The sequence below is a fragment of the Apodemus sylvaticus genome, chromosome 17 (genome assembly GCF_947179515.1).
Source record: "Apodemus sylvaticus chromosome 17, mApoSyl1.1, whole genome shotgun sequence".
Lineage (NCBI taxonomy): Eukaryota > Metazoa > Chordata > Mammalia > Rodentia > Muridae > Apodemus > Apodemus sylvaticus.
In genome coordinates, this window is record NC_067488.1 from 68,777,651 (window position 1) to 68,801,510 (window position 23,860).

Here is a 23,860-nt window from a genome sequence, read left to right on the forward strand (position 1 = left end):
AACAAAAAGCTGCCAGGTGCATTCAGTAAAGTATAAAACACTTGAAGCTGGATCGTGGCTAGGACATCCACTTGCCTGGCTCTTGCTGACCCTCCAAACTTTATCCCTTTACTGTCACCAAGTATCCCAAAATGTAGCCACCTACCACAACAGACACTTTTCAGTTTCTGTGGCAGGAACTGTGCACAGCCCAGCTGGTTAGCTTCAGGCTCTGGCTCCCTAGAGGTTATGGCCAGGCAGCTGCTGACCACTTGACAAGAACACAGTTAGAGGGCTCTCCATGTGGCCACCAGCAAGAGGCACTGGGTCCTAGGCCTCCCCAAAGTAGCCCACACGTCCCCATGTTGTGACAGCTAGCTTTCCTCACAGAGGGAAGAGGAGACCCCGAGGGAGCCGTAGTACCTGTGTGAGCCCAGGCAAGAGCTTGACACACCCTCCCCTCAAGTTGTGACCTTGTGACCTTCACATCATTAGCACAGCTACACCATCACAGCAAAGGCCATCAGCAAGGCCAAGGAAATCGACTCCAGACTCCCAGAAGGTTTGCTAGCTCCTCATCCAGACTTGGAAGTAACATCCTGTCCTTGTGGTCACTGCAAGTGAGTCCCGGAGTGCCCACACTCTCAGGAAATGGCGCTGAAGCCCCACTCCACACCCCAAGATGTTGCAGAGAAACACACACACCAGTAGGCTGGGTGGCAGGGATGCCTTGGGCCCCCCAATGTCACTTCATATCCTACAGGACTAGAGTGTGGGTGCCCCCTCTCCCCGGGTTGTAGATGTCTAACTAATGGCAGAAGTTTGTGGAGTGTGTCTGTCGGGGCTCCTGCGTCTCAGATCACTATCTCACTTGTCATGTCCCCACCCCACCCCCTTCACTCTCCATTCACAGTTTAGAATCTGGTGAAATGGCCCGATCTCTTGGTCTCTGAATGACACACACACACAGAGTTCTTGCACCTGCTGTTCATCTGCTTGCTTGGGGACCCCACGTTCTCAGCCATCCTCCTGCAGGTTGGATAATCCTGGCCTGCACCCCAGAGCTTGGGAGCTTCATACCACAAGGAGGCTGAACCTACAGCACGGTCCGAGAGCCATTGTCAATGGTCTCGCTAGCGGTGTTTCCAAAGCAGGGCAGTCCTGGTCCTTTATAGGTGAGCTGGCTGTGTTGAGATTTCTGGGAGCCAGCTGAGGAGAGAAGGAAGTCAGAAGCAGCAGAGCGGAGGGTAGGTAGGGGACATGCCCATCCCAAACCCCCTCTGTTGACCCAGCATCCTGAATACAGGCATTAAAAGGAGGCCAGAGCACACAAGGAGGCTGGCCCTAGACATCCCATAAAAGGAAGCACCTTACTGCCCCCACTTCAGTCCTTCCAGAGGACTTTACACCAGGATATACCCATGCTTTGCACCAGGATATACCCATGTTTTGCCTCACAGCTGTGTCAACTCACTCCAAGATAAAAGACACTCACCACACACTCCCAGCACTCCATCCTATACCCACCCAGTCAGTCACAGCTCACCAGTGCTGTGCGAGCCCTCCTCCTCCTCTTTCTCCTCTTCCTCCTTCTCTTCTTCCTCCTCTTCCTCCCTCACTCCCTCCATCCATTCAACCACAGCACAAGACCTTTTCACTACTAAAACGCCAGGCTCTAGTCTCATCCCTCACGCAATTTAAACATCTAGCCCTCCCAACATCCGTGTGGCAGTTACTATTCCTAGAAAGGCCGAGTGAGTCACCCAGCTCTGAGTGATAGGACAGGGGTCAGGGTCTTGCCTATGAGTGTACTGCTGCAGCGCCCCGGCCAGCACCGGGCCTGAAACTGTGCCTCCCTTGCAATCTGGCCGTCCCCTGCCTTCCAAGGATATCTCCTCTCCCTTTCTGCCCCACGTCTGATAAACTGCCCAGCTGATATTCAAGCACAGGGGTGCCCCCCACTTCTGCAGGGGGGCAGATGTTTCCTTTACAGTTAGGGGGTTCTCATTCTTAATTTTCTCATTAATGACAGTCTGCTTCTTTTCGATAATCAAAGTGAGAAGCAATCGCTCTCAAAGTCTCAACCAACACGGGGAACCGAAAAGTGCTTGACCCTGGGAAACAGAGGTGTCAGACCTCGTGACTAAGTCTCAAGGCAGCGGGTAAGGAATCTGAGCCCTGGACTATCTGCAGGAAGCAGGCTGTTTGCTCTGTGGCCACAAAGTCTTTATCTCATTGTAATAAAAATTGCTCACCCGGGCCCTGCTAGGGAGAAAGCTGAGGGGTGGGTGGACCGGCTGTGCCCTAAGAAAAACATTTTTAAAGCGAACGGAAACCATATTTTATGGGAATGTTGGCCGATGCCGAGGACACCCAGGGACACTGAGTACTCCAGAGCCTGCAGTGTTCAAAACAGACTCTCGGAGTGTGATGGCCAGGTCAGGCTCAGGACCCAGAGTGCCCAGAGCTGGCTGGATAACTCAACCTGACAACCCATGCTAAATGCCTGGCACAAATACTAGACGGTTCTGAGGCCGTCCCTGGAGAACGGGATGAGTTCCCCCATCTTTCTAACTCTGCCTCTGGTTCAGCACCTGGACAGCTAGGATGCTGGCTGAGTCTGGCCTTGTTATCAAAGACCTGGAGAACCATGCAGGTCCTCTGGTGAGGGTCTCTCCTATGGCCTCTCACCAGATAAAACCAGACTGAGCAAGAGGAGGAAGTTTCTTAATGGCAGACACTTTATTTTATTTTCATGTGGTTGCTGGGAATTGAACTCAGGACCTCTGCTCACTCCAGCCCAAAGATTTATTTTTATATGTAAGTACACTGTCACTGTCTTCAGACACTCTAGAAGAGGGCATCAGATCCCATTAAGATGGTTGTGAACCACCATGTAGTTGCTGGGATTTGAACTCAGGACCTTCAAAAGAGCAGTTAGTGCTCTTAACCACTGAGCCTTCTCACCAGCCCCAATGGCAGGCCTTTAAATGGAGCTTTCACTGAAGCAGTTCGCGGGAAGGATGGCCACCTCCCGAAGGGCGAACTGAGGAATAATAGCCAGTCCCCTCCAGGCTTTCCAAGCAGGGTCTCCCTGCAGCCCTGGCTGTCCTGGAACTCACTCTGTAGACCAGGCTGGATTTGAACTCACAGAGATCCTCCTGCCTCTGCCTCCTGGGTACTGGGATTAAAAGTGTGTGCCGCCGCCACCCTGCTATCTAAAAGGCTTTTTTGTAGAAGTGGGCATGGGACCCTCATTCTGCCTAGGAGGGCCTGAGTCTAGGACATGAAAACTGGGCTCAGTTCACCCTCCTAGGCCAACCGAGGATAATAATTAACCACCTTCTATTACTGATGGTTTACCTTTGCAGTCAGTCAGAGACGGTTGCATGTGTGTGTGTCCTAAAACCACGGATTTGCTAACCAAATTTATTGCTATTTACCCTGTTAGCTTTACTTAGTTTTACACCAAGAGGCCCTGGGTCAGTGTGACCTGCTTCCTCTGGCTTTGTGACTAGGTTGTTGGGTCAGGATTTTGGTTTTGGTTTTGCAGCACTAGGAACTGAACCAGGAGCCTTGTGCATGCCAGGCAAGCTCCCAGCCTCTGAGCTACACTGCCTGCCCACTTGTTACTAAGCAGTACCAAGTGGCTTGAGGCTTGCCTACATACGTGTTAGCATTTCACATGTTTTCTGCCTCCTCTCCTTGTCTGCTGAAGAGCCTCACATCCCGCCCGGTGTAACCGACTCTTATTTTGACTCTACTATCCGTTGAGAACAAGCAAAAGAAACATATTCTGAGCACTACTATCTCTTTTTCAGAGTCCGTTTAATCATAGGGAGTAACTAAGCTCTAGGTCCCAGGCCCTCGGGGAGCTGGGGACTTCCCAATAACTGGACAGCTTCTATTATAAGGAGACCGTTTCCTGAATCCAGACATCTCAGGGACAACTTGTAAGGGAACAGTTGTCTGCGTCCAGACATCTCAGGGACAACTTGTAAGGGAACAGTTGTCTGCGCCCAGACATCTCAAGGACAAGTTTTTCATCTTGCTGGCAGGGTCAAACTAAGTTCGTGCTCTCACGCCCATGAGTCTGCTCCTAACCTGATTGGTGGAAACTCCTTTGCTCTCCCCTTATGTCAAAACATGATTGGACAGTGCTACAGCCCACCTGGCTCCCTCTCTCTTCATGGATTCATCTTTTAAATCTGCTGTAACGTCCCTTTGGGGTCACAGATAAACTCCTGGCTCTGTTCTGCAGCCCCGACGGATCAGTAGCAGCTTGATTACAATAATGTTTTGCATCTGCATCGACCTGGTGCTTGAGTTATGTTGGGTATGTGTTGGAATCAAGCAGACCCCACAACAACTTCCTCTTCTTTCTCTTTTTCTTTCTCTTGTTGGTTGGTTTGATGGCCATGAACTACTGATCTCCCTGTTTCTGTCTCCCAGGTGCGGGGGACACAGACTTGAGCCACCCAGCCTGACTGGCTGGCTCTCTGCTTCTGTAAAGGTAATGAGCCCGGCCAGGGCAGGGACGCTCACCTTACCTGAAAGGTGTGTAGAGGCAGGACAGTCAGGAATTGAGACCTGCCCAGGCCACACTAGACTTTGTTTTAAGGTAGAGGGAACATTGCCAGGTTTTGTTAAACCTATAAACTTTGAGGAGAAAAGACCAACCCCACTGATTGTCCAATGAGAACAAGCTGTATTTTAGGATACACCCAGAACTGGCCAGCTGTTTCTCACCCTAACTTTGGATTTGGGAGAGCAGTCCCTGCCAGTCTCTTGAGGTCATTTTTATATGTGAAATAAGGTGCTCACAGCAGGGAGAGAGTCGGCTGCTACACGTTGTTAGAAAGAAACAATGAAAGGGAAGGCAGAAGGGGAAGGATACACATCTGTTACAACAGTTACAACAGCTCTAAGAAAGAGGAACTAATTCTTAATTACAAATAGAAACCTTACTTTGCAAGGACCTAACACAGGACAAACAGGCACTTATTCTTAACTGCAAACAGAACCTTTAACCGGCAAGGTAAACTGTTCCTATTTTGGTCTCCCAGTTTCCCAGCAACCCTTGCATCTGGGGCAGTCACCTGACTGAGTGCTGGGCATTAGGCTGCCAACAGACATCATGGATATACCTTTTTGTCTTGTCCCTCTCTAGAAGTGTTAGTAGCTGGTCAGTTTTGCTCAGACTTCACAATCAGTCCGTGGGGCCAGGGAGCTGCAGCGAAAGACCCCGGCTGGCCTGGTCCCTTCCAGAGAGGGACGGAAAATTAAGACTCCATCCTGTTTAGGCCAGTGTTATCGAGAAGCTAATGCAGCAGGCATACCCACAGACAAATGTCTCCCTTAGGAGCCACCTGGGAACTGTCATCCATTGCCCTTCCTCCCAGCTGCCTCCTGGGCACTGGGCTCTGTGAGGTAAACAAACTTCTTCTGAAATCTGTCTGGACCTTCAAAGAGCACAGTTCCCCGCACCAGGGACTTGACAGGATGATGGGAAAACAGGCCCAGAATGTGGCTGACCTAAGATCCTAGTGACAAGCTAGAGACTGGATTTCAGAAGGTGAGTCCTATGGCTGACAGTGGGGAAACCCCAGGGGAGTGGGGACATGAAGGGCGGAGGGGCCCTGAGCAAAGGCCTCACTACCATTCTGCAAGCTCTTCCCCAGACCCAAGCACATTGGAATCCTTGTGCTGGTTTGAATCAGAATGGCCCCCATAGGTTCATATATGTGAATATCTGACTCCCGAGTAGATGGAACTGTTTAGGGATAATTAGGAAGCATGGCCTCTCTTGAAGGAGGCAGGCCACTGGTCGTGAGCTTTGAGGTTTCAAAGTTCATGGCAGGCCTAGTTAGCTCTGTCTCCTGCCTGAGAACCATGATGCAGGCTCTCAGCTCCAGAACCATGCTTGCCAGGATGTGCCACGCGCCCTGCCAGGGTCATGGGCTGACCCTCTGAAACTGTAAGCAAGCCCCCAGGCACATGCTTTCTTCTCTAAGTTGCCTTGCTTATGGTGTCTCTTTACAACCACAGAATGGTAACTTAGACAGACCTTGTGTCTTAGAAAGAGTTTCTATTGCTGGGATGAAACGCCATGACCAAAGAGCAAGTCAGAAAGAAAAGAGTTTATTTGGCTTAGACTTCCATATTGCTGTTCATCATTATAGGAAGTCAGGACAAGAACTCAAACAGGGTAGGAATCTGATGCAGGATCTGATGCATGGGGGGGGGGGGTGCTGTTTACTGGCTTGCTCAGCCTGTTTTCTTATAGAACCCCAGGACCACCAGCCCTGGGATGGTACCACCCACCATGGGCGGGGCTCTCTTCCATCAATCACTAATTGAGAAAATGCCCTGCAGCTGGACCTCATGGAATCACTTCCTCAACTGAGGCTCCTTCTTCTCTGATGACTCTCACCTGTATCAAGTGGACACAAAACCGACCAGAACACCTTGTATTGTTATTGTGGGTTCAGGCAAATACCTTGCGTCCTGTGCCATCGCCCCAGCAGCCTGTGGAGCTGGCACACTGAGTGCAGGGCTGGACCTGCTGTGTGCCGATGACCTTCAGTTTTGTCTAGGGGAGCAGGGGAGGGGCGAGGCAGAGCTCACAAACACACACTGGCTTTTGTGGTTCTGAAGAGTATCTCCCCACCACAGCTCACCAAAACACAGCAGCGATCTGCAGAGGGTAAGGGCAAGGAAGAGGGGGAGAAAATCTTAATTCTACTCAGAAAGTGGGAGATTTCAAGGGAGACTCTGTAAGGAGCTGTGCCGAGGGAAGAGGCGGGTCTGGAAGTGCAAATCTTACAGCTGGATAAGACAGCACATGAGAGGAAGAGGCAGGTATATCTCTGGGTTCAAAGACAGCCAGGTGTGTGAGACCCTGTGCTGTCATAGCTCAGGGGTAAAAGATGCCAACCGCCAAGCCTGAAAACGTGAGGTCTGGTCCAGAACCTACATAATAAAAGGAGAGAACCTGGGGCTGGAGAGATGGTTCAGGGGTTAAGAGCACTGACTGAATTCCCAGCAACCACATGGTGGCTCACAACCATCTGTAATGTGATCCGATGCCCTCTTCTGATGAGTCTGAAGACAGCTACAGTGTACTCATATACAGTGTACTCGTATAAAATAAGTAAATAAAATCTTATTTAAAAAGGAGAGAACCTCCTACCTCCCATTGCCTTCTGACTTCCATACATGGATCACATGTGAACACACACACAGAGGAACACACACACACACAAATAAAATGTAATTTAAAAAAACACTAAAGAAAAATAAAAAGTAAATATATAAAATAAGCACGGAAAAACAGTTTCCTTTAGTGGGCTCTAGCAGAGTCCTCCTCGCTCCGGCCCCTCCCTTTCACATGGTATTTTAATGGTAGTTATAATGCTACCCCTTCTCTAACATTACTGCTACCAGGAGCACGACAGCTAATTGAGGAGGTGGGCTCCCTCACGGCCTCCAGGAATGCTAACAGCTTGGCTAGCTCCCCAAGAAAGCCTTGCAGCCAGCAAGGACTCAGGTCAGTGTGACTGGGGGTGGAGTAGGAAAGGGGTGTGTCTTTGAACTGTTTCCTGGGTAACGCTTCGGTAGAGCTTGTCCCAGCAAGCCACCCATGCTACCCACTAGAGGGCAGCACTAGCCCTCAGATGCCTCCCCAACAATCCTTCCACTCTCCTCTTGAAGGGGATGTAACGTCTCTCCTTTCATTGCAGGGATGCACGTGTGCCAACACACACACACACACTTGCAGCCTATGTGTTTTGCTTAGGTCTTGGCATATTTTGGCTGTACAGGCAAGATCATAGCTATTTTTGCCCGCTTCAGCTATGTTGTGGGTCAGCAAACTCAGGATGGGTCCTAGTATCTCATCTGGGTCCAAGAGAGTTTTGCTGTGGGCATCTTAGAAAGCCATTTCCAGGGTCTCCTAGGAGAAGCCTCCAGAAACCCCTCCCACTCTTCAGACACCAGGAAGCGGTGGCCCGAGGAAGCACTGTGCCATTTGACCACAGGGGGCGCCAGTCTTGGGTATGTGCTGTGCCGGGGTTAGGGGCAGGGGTGTAGAGGGGACACCAGAGGGGTTGGGGGTGGGGGTGTGGAGGGCTAGAGGAACCAGAAAATCCGAGCGAGGAAGAGTCAAACCAACCTGGGACCCTTCACCACACTGATTAGCCTGCTAAACTGGTGTAACCCAGCAACCGTTGAACCCAGCGTGAGAGATGCTTTTCTTTGCAACTGAATAGAAGGGACCAGCCTACTGTGGGCAGTGCCACCCTGGGCTGGTGGTGCTCAGCTTGGAGAAGCAGGCTGAGCAAGCCATGAGGAGCAAGTCAGTAAGCAGCACTCCTCTGTGACTCTGCAGCAGCTCCTGCCCTCCAGGTTCCTGTCCTGTGTGAGTTCCTGCTCTGACTTTCCTCAGCGATGAACTGTGATGTGGGATTGTAAACTGAAATAGACCCTTTCCTGCTCCTAACCCTAGGCTGATTTCAAGATGTGTCCCTAAAGCCTCCCCAGCTAAGAAAGGGGTGTGTCTTTGAACTGTTTCCTGGGCTACACCTCGGCAGATTGTCCCAGCAAGCCACCTGTGGTACCCACTAGATCTAAAATGCAGATGGAAGGAAACGCCACTGGATCTGCCAGTTCTGCCAGAGAGGCAAAGTATCCATCAGAGGTCCCCGGGGTACTGTGTGGCTGAGGCAGCAGCACCTGTCAGCCTGGGGTGAGGCGACGCCTTGGGTAACCATCAACCAGCTGGGCCTCACCGTGCCAGGCAGGCAGATGGGGAACCTGTCAGGATACCGCTGCAGCTCTTTGTCCGGAAGGATAGGGTGTGGGGCCCAAAGGCGAGGAGCTGCTGGAGGCAGCCAATGATGAGCGGAAGTTTCTAGAGAGACTGCAAACACAGTCCTCTGTAGTGGGGAAACAGCTCTGGTGTAAATTATGGAGGCTCTGGGTGCTGTGGGGTTTTTGAGGCTCAGAACGAGGCCAGAAAGACTGAAGAGGGCCAGGCGGTGGTGGTGCACGCCTTTAATCCCAGCACTTGGGAGGCAGAGGCAGGCAGATTTCTGAGTTCGAGGACAGCCTGGTCTGCAGAGCGAGATCCAGGACAACCAGAGCTACACAGTCTCGAAAAAACAAAACAAAAACAAAACATACACACACACACCCACACACAAAAGACTGAAGAGCTAGTGGGAGAGGTGGCTCCGTAAGAGCACTGGGTGTGGGCTGGAGAGATGGCTCAGTGGTTAGGGCACTGGGTGTGGGCTGGAGAGATGGCCCAGTGGTTAGGGCACTGGGTGCTTAATCTTCCAGACTGATGGACCAGAGTTCAATTCCCAGCATCCACATGGTGGGTCACATCCATCTGTAACTTCAGTTCCAGGGGACCTAACACTCTCTGCTGACTTCAGAGGGCACCCAGCAAACCACCTGGCTTCCTTAGGGTTTTGCTGCTGTGAGCAGACACCATGACCAAGGCAACTCTTTTTTTTTTTTTAATATTTATTTATTTTATATATGCGAGTACACTGTAGCTGTCTTCAGACCACAAGAGGGCATCGGATCCTATTACAGATGGTTGTGAGCCACCATGTGGTTACTGGGAATTGAACTCGGGACCTACTGCAGAGCAGTCAGTGCTCCTAACCGCCGAGCCATCTCTCCAGCCCCAAGGCAACTCTTATAAGGACAACATTTAGTTGGGGCTGGCTTACAGGTTCAGAGGTTCAGTCCATTATCATCAAGTTGGGAACATGGCAGCATGCAGGCAGGCATGGTGCAGAAGGAGCTGAGAGTTCTACATCTTCATCTGAAGGCTGCTAGTGGAAGACTGACTTCCATGCAAGTAGTATGAGATGCTTAAGACCCATGGGGGGGGGGGGGTGCTGAAGAGACGGCTCAGCAGTTACAAGCACCGACTGCTCTTCTAGAAGTCCTGAATTCATTTCCCAGCAACCAACCTGGTAGCTCACAACCATCTGTAATGGGATCTGATGCCCTCTTCTGGTGTGTCTGAAGACACCTACAGTGTACTCATAAATAAAAATAAATCTTTTTTAAAACTAAGAAATTGAAGTCAGAAAACTGTGCAATTTATTAAAAAAGATGCCCACAGTGACACACCTACTCCAACAAGACCACACCCACTCCAACAGGCCCCACCTTCTAGTAGTCCTGCTCCCTGGACAAGCATATTCAAACCATGACACCACACGTATTCATAAGATAAAAAGACTAGAGAAGTAATTTTGCTATTCTATTTTTATATGTTTAGATTTGAATAGCTACAGGTGGCAGCAACTACTGTACCGGGGCTGGGGACATTCAAAAGGACCAGAGATCTGGTCTCTGGAAGAGCTAACTGTCTCATCCCAGAATAGGAGCCAGGGCCAGGAAGCTTGGAGGAGGTGCTGAATGGAACCTGAGACAGCTCTGGAAGGCCAGTCTGTACCTGGCATTGATTTGTAGGAAGGAACGAAATCTGAAGATTGGCTTGCCTGACCCCAGAGGTTGCTTGTTCACCTGAAGCCTGGGGTCAGCTTCAGGTCACAGAGCAGCTCACATCTTTTCCTGTCAGAATTCATTTTATTAGTTTTGTTAGTAGGGAAAAGTTAAAATGTGAACAAAGTTAGTAGAATGCATGAAAAAAACTCTGGGTTTCCACCTCCTGAGGAACTAGAAGATCTAGCAGCCCTGGCTGGAATTTCCTCCCAGAATGCTAATGCAGACCGACTAGTAGCCTCTTGGCACAGAGCCTTGGTCTAGTGTCTCAGACAGGGTTTCTATTCCTGCACAAACATCATGACCAAGAAGCAAGCTGGGGAGGAAAGGGTTTATTGAGCTTACACTTCCACGTTGCAGTTCATCACTAAAGGAAGTCAGGACTGGAACTCAAGCAGGTCAGGAAGCAGGAGCTGATGCAGAGGCCATGGAGGGATGATTCTTACTGGCTTGCTTCCCCTGGCTTGCTTGCCCCTGCTCTCTTATAGAACCCAAGAATACCAGCCCAAAGGTGATACCACCCACAAAGGGCCCTCCTCACTTGATCACTAACTGAGAAAATGCCCCACAGCTGGCTCTCATGGAGGCACTTCCCCAACTGAAGCTCCCTTCTCTGTGATAACTCCAGCCTGTGTCAAGTTGACACACAAAACTAGCCAGTACATCTAGTTTCTGTTGCTGTAATAAAAGGCCACAAACCAGGCTCAGCATAAGGACCTGGTAGGAGCCTCACTCATACTGCAATATCTCAGGACCCCAGGTCAGTTAAGTGTAGAAAGCAGAGAGCTGGCCTTTAACAAAGCCACTCCTCTGTCCAACAGAGACAACTATGGGCACAATCCGTTCTCTAGGGTGGAGCCCCACATGAGTTCTTCAAAGTCACGTTGCCCAGAGCCATCGCTGCGACTCTTAAAATCTAACTTAAGTTTCCATGCTTCTCCAGCCCCAGGGTGCCGCCCACACATCTCAGGGACCCAGGACTTAATCAGCAGGGCAGGAGTTATCTGTTAATGCAACAGAAGTAGGAAAACAGGAGTTAGGAGGACAGATGGACCCAGAACACAACAAGGCCTACGCGGGGCTGACTGAGTGAGGCAGGTGATCCAGACACGGGCCCTGGAGTCCACATCCACCATATTGGCATGTATTCACCATGGGGTGTTTTTGCATCCGTTTTTTATTTTCTCAAACAGTACGTGAAAGTACTCGTAATTTTATGTTTGGGGAATGTGGTTTCCTTGCTTCTTCTTTGACCCAGCTCTGGGGAGGTGACCACACCCTAAACCTAGAGACCAGTCACACTGACTGGCAGATGCAGGAGGGCAAGGCAGGCCTGGAACTGTTTTAGGCAGGGTCTATTACAGGGACATAACTGATAAGATAAAAACATATCTGTGGGATTTCTTAGATTGGCTTACAGGCTATGGTAACAGGAAGTCTAACTGTGGCTGTCTCCCACTGGAGAGTCTGGGAGGGTCCATGAACTGGATGTATCTGCGGTCTTTACCTAGAGTCCTGGAGAGTTCCTGAAGAGTTGGTCTTCAGTCTACATTGGAAGCCCAAAGAAAGTCGTTTCCGATGTGGGTGACTGACATCAGGATAGACCGTGCTTGCTCACCAGAGTGAGCGCATGCCGACAAAAAGCGATTTCTTTCTTCCATGTTCTTTCATGCGGGCTGTCACGCAGGCTGCCACGGGAAGGCCACCCGGGCTTAGGTTCTTATGTCCACCTAATACAAGCCAACATCGTTTTGGAAGGGAAAACCTCAATTGATAAAATAGTCCCTCCAGACTGGGCAAGCCTATGGTACATTTTCTTGGTTGATGATTAATCTGGAAGGGTCCAGCTCACGGTGGACAGTGCCACCCCTGGGATGGTGGCCCTGGGATCTTTGAGCAAGCAGGCTGAGCAAGCCATGAGGAGCAAGGCAGCGAGCGAGCAGAGTTCTTCTGCGGCCTGTGCATCAGCTCCTGCCCTCCAGGTTCCCGCCCTGACTTCCCTCGGTGACAACTGCAGTAAGCTGAAACACACTTTCTTCCCCAAGTTGCCTTTGTCCATGGTGTTTTAACACAGCAATCAAAACCCTGTGAAAACAGGACTTCCAGCTTCAAATGATCTAACCAAGAAAATCCCTCACAGGAGTGCCTGCCAGGGGCTTGAATTTTAGTTGATTCCAGATTGCAATCACGGTAACAGCTGAAATCAGCCATCCTCATGGGACACATCTTCACTCTCAGGAGGTGGAGGCAGGAGGATCAGGAACTCGGTGTTATCCTTAGCTACCTATCCAGTTTGAGGTTAGCCTGGGCTACATGAGACCCTGTCTCATGTTCAGCTAGCAGGACAGGCCCAAACATAACACAGTTATGAAACTGTGAAACTGACGCTCAGAAGCGTTAAGGGCCAAGACCTACAAGGCAAACACAGATCAGGAAACGATTTCATCTGTCCCAGAGCCTGTGCCGTCAGCCTCCCCACAAGCAGGGAAGTCAGGCCTCCGGCCTCCCTCCTTTGGCCCGCAGCCCCGGTGCCCTGGGGAAGAGCCAGGGCACTGACCCTCAGCTCATTTTAGCAGTCGTGTTGCTTGGACTGCTGTGGCTCCAGGGAAGGACTACCCTTCATGACATCTGTGCTGGGGGAACAGCAGCCAACTTCTCCGGAGCTTCCAGAAGGGAACCGAACTGGAGCCACAGAACACAGGGAGCTTGGCAGAAGACAGTTGCGGCACAAACCAAACTCCAGAACATTTGCATCCTACATAAAGCTGATGCACACATTTGGCCATCGCTCCGAGCAGAAGCTGTCTCATCTAAGTCGCAGCTCGGAAACGTGTTTCTGAATCGCTCTTTAGAGGGGGGAGGACTTAAATTTAGTAGCTTGACATTACATTCGTTGGAAATGAAGTTTGTCTGGTACTGTTGTTCTGACAGGAGGGAGGAAGCTTCTCTCTGAACAGGCACGATCTGATTTTCTTACAAAGTGTTTCTCTTCTTCCAGGTTCTAGGACAAGGGTTCCTGAAGCATGCTCACCTACGAGGCTGCAGAAGATGCCCCTGGAGACCAGCCAGCCAGCCCAGTGCGGTGAGGCTTCCCAGCAGTGGGGAGTGTAGGCAGAGGTTTAAGAGTTCAAGACCGGTCTCAGCTACATACAAAAGCTCAAATACGTGAGACCCTGATACCAAAGGGAGGAGGGGTGTCAGGAGGATCAGGAGGTTTAAAATCATCCTCAGCTTCCTAGTTAGAGGTCAGCCTAAGCTACATTACACCTTGTCAAAAGAAAAAACAAAGTTTGAGGGGCTGGAGGGAGGGCTCAGAAGTTAAGAGCACTCAGTGATCTAATGAATGATCCAGGCTCAGGTCCTGTCACTCACATGGAGATTCACAAATGTCCATCACTCCAGTTCCAGGAGATCTGATGCCTTCTTCTGCCCTGTGAAGTATGTGTGTGCACCACGCATGCATGTGGTACTCAGACACACATCCAGGCAAAGCATTCATGTGCATAAAATAAATGTTTACTGTTTGTTGTTTTCCAGACAGGGTTTCTCTGTATAGCCCTGGCTGTCCTGGAGCTCACTCTGTAGACCAGGCTGACCTCGAAAGCACAGAGATCCTCCTGCCTCTGCCTCCTGAGTGCTGAGCTGAAAGGCGTGTGCACCATGCACAGCTAATTTTTTACATTTAAAAATAAAGATAGGAGTTGAACTTCATCAAAAACAAATAAGTTTTTTTAAAGATAGAAAATAAGAGCCAGGTGTGGTATCGCACACCTCTAGTGCAGCCCTCTGGGGACAGGAGGCAGATCTCTATGAATCTGAAGCCAGATCTATACAGTGAGTGCAGGTCAGCCATTTGGATCCTCAGGAGCTGGAGTTCCAGACAGCTGTGAGTTGCCCTGCATGGGTCCTGGGAACCTGACTTGAATCCTCTGCAAGAGCAGTACCCGCTCTTTTTGGAGACAGGGTTTCCCTGTATAGCCCTAGCTGTCCTGGAACTCACTCTGTAGACCAGGCTGGCCTCGAACTCAGAAATCCACCTGCCTCTGCCTCCCAGAGTGCTGGGATTACAGGCGTGTGCCACCACCGCCCAGCCAGTACCCGCTCTTAACTGCTGAGCCACCCCTCCAGCCCCTGCTTCAGTTTTGTGATGCAAGTTCTCATGTAGCCTAGGCTAGCCTCAGACTCACTCTGGGGCCAGGGAGGGTCCTGATCTCCTTATTGTCTGCTGTGTGTTCCTCGGGTCCTGGGACTGCAGGCATGTGGCAGACACCACACCCATTTGTTCCATTTTAAGGGCAGGATCTGCTCCTAGGCCCAGAGAATTGTCCTGCCTTAGCCTCCCAACCTTGCTTTTATACTAACCTTTATGTTGGCATAGCAATTAGGCAAAGCAGATCATGTCTGTGATCTCAGCACTCAGGAGATTGGGTAGTGGGAAGGTTAGTCCCAGACAGCCTAAGCTACATAAGACAGACTGTCACACACAAAACATTAACTTAAAACTAGCTGACCTGAGGAGGAGGAGGACGAGGAGGAGGACGAGGACGTGGAGGAAGACAAGGAGGAGGAGGAGGAAGGTGCTGTTGTGATAAAGAGCCCTGCTTCACGGAGAGGCGGGACGTGAGGAGGTAACTCAGCCCCTGCTAATTTGAAGTCTGGCCCCTGCATTGGAAAAAAAAAAAAAAAAAAAAAAACCAATGACACCAATTACTTTGAGTACTAACTTGTTTTTAAGTTGTATTTATGTGTACTGGTGTGAGGACCTCAGATCCTTTGGAACCAGAGCTACAGACAGTTGTGAGCTGCCACGTGGGTTTGGGGAGCTGAACTCAGGACTTCTGAGAGAGCAGCCAGGGATTGTAACCACTGAGCTATCTCTCCAGCCCCTACATGCTAATTTTAAAAACATTACTATTGCTTTAACATGTTTGGGGGCAGGGCCTGACTCTGCTTAGCCCGATAGTCCCCCCCAAAATATATCAGACAATGAAGCCCTTTGTTCCTGTGTTATTCTCACTAGAGCCCTTGTGGGGGGGTGGGGATTAGAGTTTGGAGCCCATTTGAAGAAATGCTGCCTTAGCCCCTGGGGGAGGAAGTTGGGCCATAATCCTCTGTTTCCTGCCAAATGGTTTTGAAATATTCATCAATTCTCTCAAATAACAAATGATGAAATATTGCGTCTGCTTTCAGTTCATTTCCCCTACAATTCTTATAACATTTGGTATGCCATAAAGGCATTTTAAACAAAAAGATACATTCAAAATTGGGAAACAACAAGCAGGAACTGTTCTGCAGCCACTACCTGTGTGTCCTGAGGCTCCTGGCTTCATACCCAGGCCCCTCTAACCTCTGGGACATCCTCCCAAGTACAGGAGCACCGAGCCGGCACACAGAGAATAGAATGTTGGCCGTCGGGTTTTTTAAACTCCTTTGGGAGTGATGTCTGGAGACCTGGTAGTGCTGGGAACATTCTGAACTTGACTTTTCCACAAAACGTCCTTATTGCTAAACCCAAAAGGCGGAGAATGAAGTACGCAAGTCGGCTAGCGTCCTCCCAAACTCTGGCATGGTGTCTCGCTCTAAGTCTTCTGGTGCCTCTGTTAGGCTCCAGCATGCCCTGAGAGATGATATTTCGTTTGTTGGCTTGAGAAAGTTTAAGAAACCATGACACATTTAGAGTGCCCCTTCTTGCCACCCTGTGATCAACGAAGAAGTTCAAGAGAAGGTACCATTCCTCCAGAAATGCTTCCCACGGGCTATCCGTACGAAGGGAATAAAATATCTCACCTTGGAGCTGGCGCACAGGCTAAGAACACTAAGTGCATCATTGCTATTGCAGGTGCCCAGGTTCACCTCCCAGCACCCGGGCTCACCACCCCGGCTCTAGGGCATCTGACCCCTCTTCAGACCTCCATGGGCACCAGGCACACACAGGGTACACATATACACATGCAGGCAAAAGTCATACACGGAATAATTTAATAATCTTTTAAGACATTTTAAATTACAACATTTTGAATCAGCAACCCCCACTACTTCCTAACGGGTCTGGCATTTGAGCAGATGGCTCAGGCAGAGAAGTTTCCAGTTAATATGGTGACTCTTATCCTAAGCCCAGTCCAGGAAAGGAGCACACATCTGGACACGGTTGTGTAAAGAATAGGCTTGGAGTCATGAAGATACAAAGGTCCACACAGACTGTCAGCCTCATCTGAGCAGCTCTCAAAGGCCTGCAGGACCTGGAAATAAGAGAGCCGTAAAGTGGGGGAGGGACACCAGCAGGGTCAGAAAGGCCCATGTGGAAGTGCCCCAGGCCCAGGCTGAGGACCAAGAACAGCCACCTAAAGCACAAGGCAGCATCTTCATGAGACATGGTGACTGAGGAGAACAGGGTAGAGGGACAACAGAAACGGCAGAGAAGCCTACATGGCGAGAGAGAACACATTGGCTTACTGAGGTGATCCCTCAGGCTTTGTAAGCCCTGCTCGATTGTATAGAGCCATATTGGGGTGTCAAGCCACATGGTAGGAACTTGACTCTAGCCAAGGACAAGAGCTTCGGGCTGGAATCTGACATTAGGGCATAATAGGGAGGTAGGTTATAGGAAGCAGGAATTTTTAGCCTAGGGTGGAGTCTTCAGAGTGTACTAGACTTTGGTCAAGATGAACTTCTCCCAGTTCTGGTTGAGCACCGGATTCCCGGATTCCTGTGCTAGAAAGGATACTGCTCCACCTAGGGTGGAGAAGCTCAGAGTGAAGGTTAAGTTCATTGTTCCTCCAGGTCTACAAATTCCTGAATTAAGCAGGTGACCCGCCCAGCTGCCTGAGCAGTGGAGTCAAGGACTGCCAGACGACTTCCCTGGAACTCAGCCCGGAGTCGGGGGAGTGGGGGGGGGGGGGGGAACGGCCTGCCCAAACTGTTAAATGGTCTGACCCCCATTAAAGTTGGGGCCTTGATCGGTAAACTATCATCCTGGCCTCATTCTTTTTGCCCCTTCCCATCCATCCCTCAGCTTCTGTTCCAGGAAACCAGTTCATAGTAGCTGCAGACAGCTACAGGATACAACACTTGATCCCTCCCTAAAACACACTCTGGGCATTAGTGGTGTTCACAGCAGCCAGCATCAGGGAGGAGGCCAGTGTTCAAGGTGACACACACCTGTAATCTCAGCACTCAGGGAACCAGAATTCTTCTTCTTCTTCTTCTTCTTCTTCTTCTTCTTCTTCTTCTTCTTCTCCTTCTCCTTCTCCTTCTCCTTCTCCTCCTCCTCCTCCTCCTCCTCCTCCTTCTCCTCCTTCTCCTTCTTCTTCTTCTTCTCTTCCTCCTCCTTTTCCTCCTCCTCCTCATTCTTCAAGTTTATTTAAAGTGCTCTATCTGCCTGCCTGAAGAGGGCATCAGATCGAATTATAGATGATTCAGTCACCATGTGGTTGAACTCAGGACCTCTGGATGATCAGCCCATGCTCTTAACTGCTGAGCCATCTCTCCAGACCCACAAGATTCTTCTTTTGTTAAAAATTATATATATGGAGAGAAAGAGAGAGAGAGAGAGACAGAGAGAGAGAGAGAGATATTCTTGAAGTGCCTTCTTTTATAAAAGGAACATGACACTTCAGCACAGACCTCAAAAGGCCAGCCAGCCCATCAGTCCTCTCTCATGAAACAGAGAGAGATCAATTGCACCCTCATTTCAGCCTCACTCTGTTTTCAACCACAGTGCCAACTAAACCCTCACTATTCCCTGATTTGGCTTCACTTAGACCTGGCCCATTGAAGTTGTCTTTGGTGCTAGACCCAGGACCTGACTCTCTTGGGCAAAGATGCCTTCAGAGAAGCAGATAACTAAAATCCCAGGGCTAGAGCCCTGGACCTGAATCACTTACCCAGACTGAGGTGCAGGAGCTGAGTAGGAACCTGGACCCTGAGCTGCAATGGGGTCAGGACAGAGGCCAGGAAATCATCAGGCAACCTGGGCCCCACCCTGAAAGGCCAGGGGAGGTGAAGAAGGGTGAGTGAGTGAGCCGTAGCATGCGGGTGGGCCAACAAGCTCCTCCTCCATCTGCGTCTCTCAGGTTCTCTGCAGAGATCACTCACTCATCCACACGTTTACTGAGGACCCATGATGTACCAGGCATGACCATGAACACTAGGCACCAGACACCAGACCAAGCCCCAAGCATGCACAGTCATAGGCCCTGTTCTTCCAGGATTTGCATAACTGAAGAGAACACACTCGATGTGTAACTAAACATATGAATGGAGGCTCAAGGATCCCCCCAAGGAATGCCTGACAGCTACCAGTTGTCTGGGAGGTTATCAGAGAGGAAGGGGCATCCCAGACCTGAAGAGTGAGATGAGACGTGACCCAGTCAGTCGTGCAGGGGCAGTCGGAGTGGGAACAGCATTTTCAAAGGACAATAGGACATAGAGGGTTCAAGGGAGAGGGGTGAAAATTCAGAAGGAGCAGGTCCCCAGGAGGACCACAACTTAGGGACTGCAGGATGGTGGGGAGATTTTAACCTCTGGCCATGAGTAGCTTCACTGGGTCCAGGGGCAGATTACACAAGAAGTGGCCTGGCAGGGTGCCTCTTTCAATACCACCCTGATTGGGGACTAGAGAGGTGGATCTGTGGTTAAGCGCACTTGCTGCCTTACGGAAGACCTGGCTTCAGTACTCAGCACCCACATCAAGCAGCTCACAACCAACCACCTGTAACTCTAGTTCCAGGAGATCTGGCGCCTCTTCTGGCTTCCACTGGCACTGCATGCACATGGTATGCATAAATACATGCAAGGTATTCATATATATAATTGAAAAAATTAAAAGACACCATGTCAGCTGGCTTTCTGTGTCAACTTGACACAGGCTGGAGTTATCACAGGGAAAGGAGCTTCAGTTGGGGAAGTGCCTCCATAACATCCACCTGTAAGGCATTTTCTCAATTAGTGATCAGCAGGGAGGCCCCTTATGGGTGGTACCATCCCTGGGTTGGTGGTCCTGGATTCTATAAGAGAGCAGGCTGAGTAGGCCAGGGGAAGCAAGCCAGTAAGAAGCATCCCTCCATGGCCTCTGCACCAGCTCCTGCCTCCTGACCTGCTTGAGTTCCAGTCCTGACTTCCTTTAGTGATGAACAGCAATGTGGACTTGTAAGCTGAATAAACCCTTTCCTCCCCAACTTGCTTCTTGGTCATGATGTTTGTGCAGGAACAGAAACCCTGACTAAGACAACATCAGTAGAGAGTGGTGGACCCAGAAGCTCCTATGGTCTTGTGGGCCGAGTAAGAGGCAAGGCCAGTTATAGGAGACAGAACAAAACTCTACAAGGTGGAAAGGACCTCAGAGGAGACGCCTGGCTGAGGGAAGAAGGCCAAGGACAGAAACTGAGGCACAAGAAGGCACTACTCAGACTGGAGAGATGGCTCATCAGTTAAGAGCACTGACTGCTCTTCCAGAGGTCCTGAGTTCAATTCCCAGGAATCATATGATGGCTCACAACCATCTGTAATGGGATCCGATGCACTCTTCTGGTGTGTGTCTGAAGACAACTGCAGTGTACTTGTATACATAAAAATAAATAAATCTTAAAAACAAAAACAAAAACAGCCAACAACAAAAACCACCAGCAATGGTGGCACATTCCTTTAAAAAAAAGGGGGAGGGGCGCTGCTCATGGACACCCAAAGTTTGCAAGGGCAGTGTTTGGGGTGCAGTGCAGTCAGAAGCACCTGCCTGCCTGCCCCAACCCATGTCCTCTCTTGCCCCTCTTGTTCAGTAAATCTCTGTCACACTGGCCTCCTTCCTACTGCTCGGACATGACAGATTCATTCCTAGCAAGGACCTTTTCACCCGCTGTCTCTCTGAAGGGAACATCACGTCCTGGCTCTTCCCTGGCTGGGTCTCCCCATGGGTCAGGTCTCAGCTAAAATGTCACCTCCCACAGAGGCTTTCCCTGACCACCTTGATGGATGCCACCCCTGTCGCGGTACAGTCACCACCTATAAATACATTATGCCTCTTTTTATAGGTCCATGTGATGTCTCCTTACCAAAACTTGGGATTCTTAGGGCGGGGAGCTCTGCTCTCTAGTACTAGGGCTCCCTGGGCAGCCATTCCAAAAGCTTCCTTCCGCAAGGCAGGGTTTCAGGGTTCAGATGAAGCTGGACCGACACCATCAGAGTGGGAGCTAATCCAGCACCAGGAGAGGAGGCACACGAAGGGCTAGGCTAGGAGGAGGGCAGGACAGGATCCTGAGGCGCCGGGTGGGAAGCTCCTGAGCTGGGAACAGATGCTGGTCAATTACAGAGAGCGAAAGGCAAGTGAGAAGCAAACAGGGCATCGGAAGCCCAGACAGTGCATGCGGCCACAGGTGCCCAACCACAGCCGCGGACACGCCCTAAACCCTCAGCGTCACTGTTTGAATGAGAACAGCTCCCATAGGCTCTTATGTTTGACTGCTTGGTCCACAGTTGGTGGAACTGTCTGAGAAGGATTAGGAGGAATGGCCTTGTTGGAAGAGGTGTCATTTGGGGTTGTTCCTCGAGGCTTTGAAAGCCTCTGCCATTCCAGTTGGCTCTCTCTCTCTCTCCCTCTCTCTCTCTCTCTCCCTCCCTCTCTCCCTCCTTCCCTCTCCCTTTCTCCCCCTCTCTCTCTCCCTCTCCCTCCCTCCCCCCTCTCTCCCTCCCTCCATTCCCCCTCCCCCCTCTCTCCCTCTCCTTCCTTCCCTCCCCCCTCTCCCTCCCTCCCTTCCCCTTCCCTCCCTCTTTCCCTCTCCCTCTCCCTTTCTCCCCTCTTTTTCTCCCTCCCCCCTCTCCCTCCCTCCCTCCCCCCTCTCCCTCCCTCTCCCCCTTCCTCCCTCTCTCTCCCCCTCCCTCCATTCCCCCTCCCCCCTCTCTCTCCCTCTCCCTCCCTCCCCCTTTCCCTCCCTCCATTCCCCCTCCCCCCTCTCTCTCCCTCTCTCCCTCTCCTTCCTTCCCTCCCCCCTCTCCCTCCCTCCCTTCCCCCTCCCTCCCTCTTTCCCTCTCCCTCTCCCTTTCTCCCCTCTCTTTTTCTCCCTCCCCCCTCTCCCTCCCTCCCTCCCCCCTCTCCCTCCCTCTCCCTCCCTCCCTCTCTCTCTCCCCCTTCCTCCCTCTCTCTCCCCCTCCCTCCATTCACCCTCCCCCTTTCTCTCCCTCTCTCCCTCTCCTTCCTTCCCTCCCCCCTCTCCCTCCCTCCCTTCCCCCTCCTTCCTTCCCTCCCCCCTCTCCCTCCCTCCCTTCCCCCTCCTTCCTTCCCTCCCCCCTCTCCCTCCCTCCCTTCCCCCTCCCTCCCTCTTTCCCTTTCCCTCTCCCTTTCTCCCCTCTCTTTTTCTCCCTCCCCCCTCTCCCTCTCTCCCTTCCCCCTCCCTCCCTCCTTCCCTCTCCCTCTCCCTTTCTCCCCTCTCTTTTTCTCCCTCTCCCTCTCCCTCCCTCCCTCCCCTCTCTCTCCCTCTCCCTCCCTCTCTCTCTCTCCCCCTCCCTCCCTCTCTCTCTCCCCCTCCCTCCCTTCCCCCTCCCCCCTCTCTCCCTCTGTTCATGGTTGTGGATTACATGTAAGCTCTCAGTCACTGTTCCAGTGCCATGCCTGCTTGTCCGTCACCGTGTTCCCCACCATGGCAGTCATGGATTCGCCCTCTGAAACTGTAAGAATCGCCTAGTTAAATGCCTTCTTTTATAAGGTGCCTTGGTCAAAGTGTCTCTTCACGGTAACAGGAAAGTAGCTAAGATGGTCCCCAATTGTCTACTGATAGCACTCTGTCCTTTTTGACTAGGTGGTTAGCTGGTTGGTTGGCTGGTTGGTTGGTTGATACTGATTTTTCAAGACAGGGTTTCTCTGTGTACCCCCTGGCTGTCCTGGACTTGCATTGCAGACCAGGCTAGCCTTGAACTCACAGAGATCTGCCTACCTCTGCCTCCTGAGTCCTGAAAGGGAACATATCTGTCAGACAGAGAGGGACAGACACGGAGTATGACCCACAGCTCATATCCCACAGGGCCTGTTTTCTAAAAGGGAGAAAACTTAGGTGACATGGAAAGAAGCAGATGCGCTGGGCCCCGTGTTGTCCTCAAGCCCATGCTCTGGCCCCGCAGATGTTAGTGGAGGGCGAGTGGATGCCACAGGGGTGGGGTGAGGACAGGGGAAGTGGCCAGAGGAGCAGCCAACAATAACGGCTGAGAAGTGACCACTGGAGGAGAGGGTGAGGCCAGACTGGGAAAGTCCTAGAACCAGTTGGAAGCCAGAGAGTGGGGGTGGCGAGTGGGGTCCGACCTGAGAGGCTTGGCTGCAGGGGAGTAACTGAAGCAGGCAGTGGGGGTGCAGAAGGACTATTTTAAGGCAGAAGAAACCTGAGTGTTGGACACCAGAGCCAATGAGGAGCAACAGAAGAGATGGGATAGAGGAGAATTCAGGAGGCTCAAGGTCTGAGACAGGGAGGCTTGAAGGGCATCGTGAGGGGGAAGAACCTTCTGGAAGAGTAGGACAGAGGGAAGAGTTCAGGTACCTAGGAACCAGCCTTAGCAACGCCGGTCAGCAGAGGCGTGCTATTATTTGACATCACCCAGCATGGCTCCAAGTCAAAGGATAGACGACCGCAGTCACCTGGGGATGAAGTTTGTCTGGACTGCGTCTGTGCAAGGAATGACATTAAGATACAGACAAGGATGACTGAGGGCATGGATCACTAAATCTACACTGGAAGGGACTAAGGGCTAGGGCAGAAGAAGAGGTCATGGGTCAGGAGACCTTCAAAAAAATGGTTGTAGGACAGGCCAGTGAAATGACTTGTCAGGCAAACACACTTGCCACCAAGTCTGATGACCTGAGTTCAGTCCCTGGGACCTATGGGTGGTAGGAGAGAACCAATTCCTGTGAGCGGTCTTCTGACTTCCAAATGTGTGCCACCGTGTACACACACACACACACACACACACACAATCATGCATGTGCACACTCGCACACATACACTAAGTAAATAATAAAATGCTTACTTGAGTATCTGAGGGAGGGGTTCTGAATGGGCACATATCTGTCACACAGAGAGGGACAGACACAGAGTGAGAGGCACAGCTCATATCCCACGGGGCCTGTGACCCGCAGCTGCATTGGGCCCTCATAGCATGGGAAGAATGTTTCAGGGTTGGTTTGGCCTAGGGGAGACAGGTGCATGGCAGACATCCACACAACACAAAGAGATGCCCTATGTCCCACAGGGGCTGGGTAGACAGCTCAGTGGGTAAAGTGCTCGCTGTATAGGCATGAAGACCAGAATTCACATCTCCAGAATCCACATGCAAAGGTACCTGCCACCAAGACTGTGGCCTGAGTTCTTACTCAAGA

General features: G+C 51.1%; 1 long non-coding RNA gene across 1 annotated transcript in view; it reads right to left on the reverse strand.

Annotated features, from left to right (window-relative positions):
* LOC127667814 (uncharacterized) overlaps positions 1 to 1,628 on the reverse strand; it is a 13,103-nt gene extending 11,475 nt beyond the window's left edge. The window contains exon 1 of the long non-coding RNA XR_007973939.1: positions 1,526 to 1,628. This is a non-coding gene — a long non-coding RNA (uncharacterized LOC127667814). The remainder of the gene's footprint in view (positions 1 to 1,525) is intronic.
* Positions 1,629 to 23,860: the final 22,232 nt, after the last annotated feature.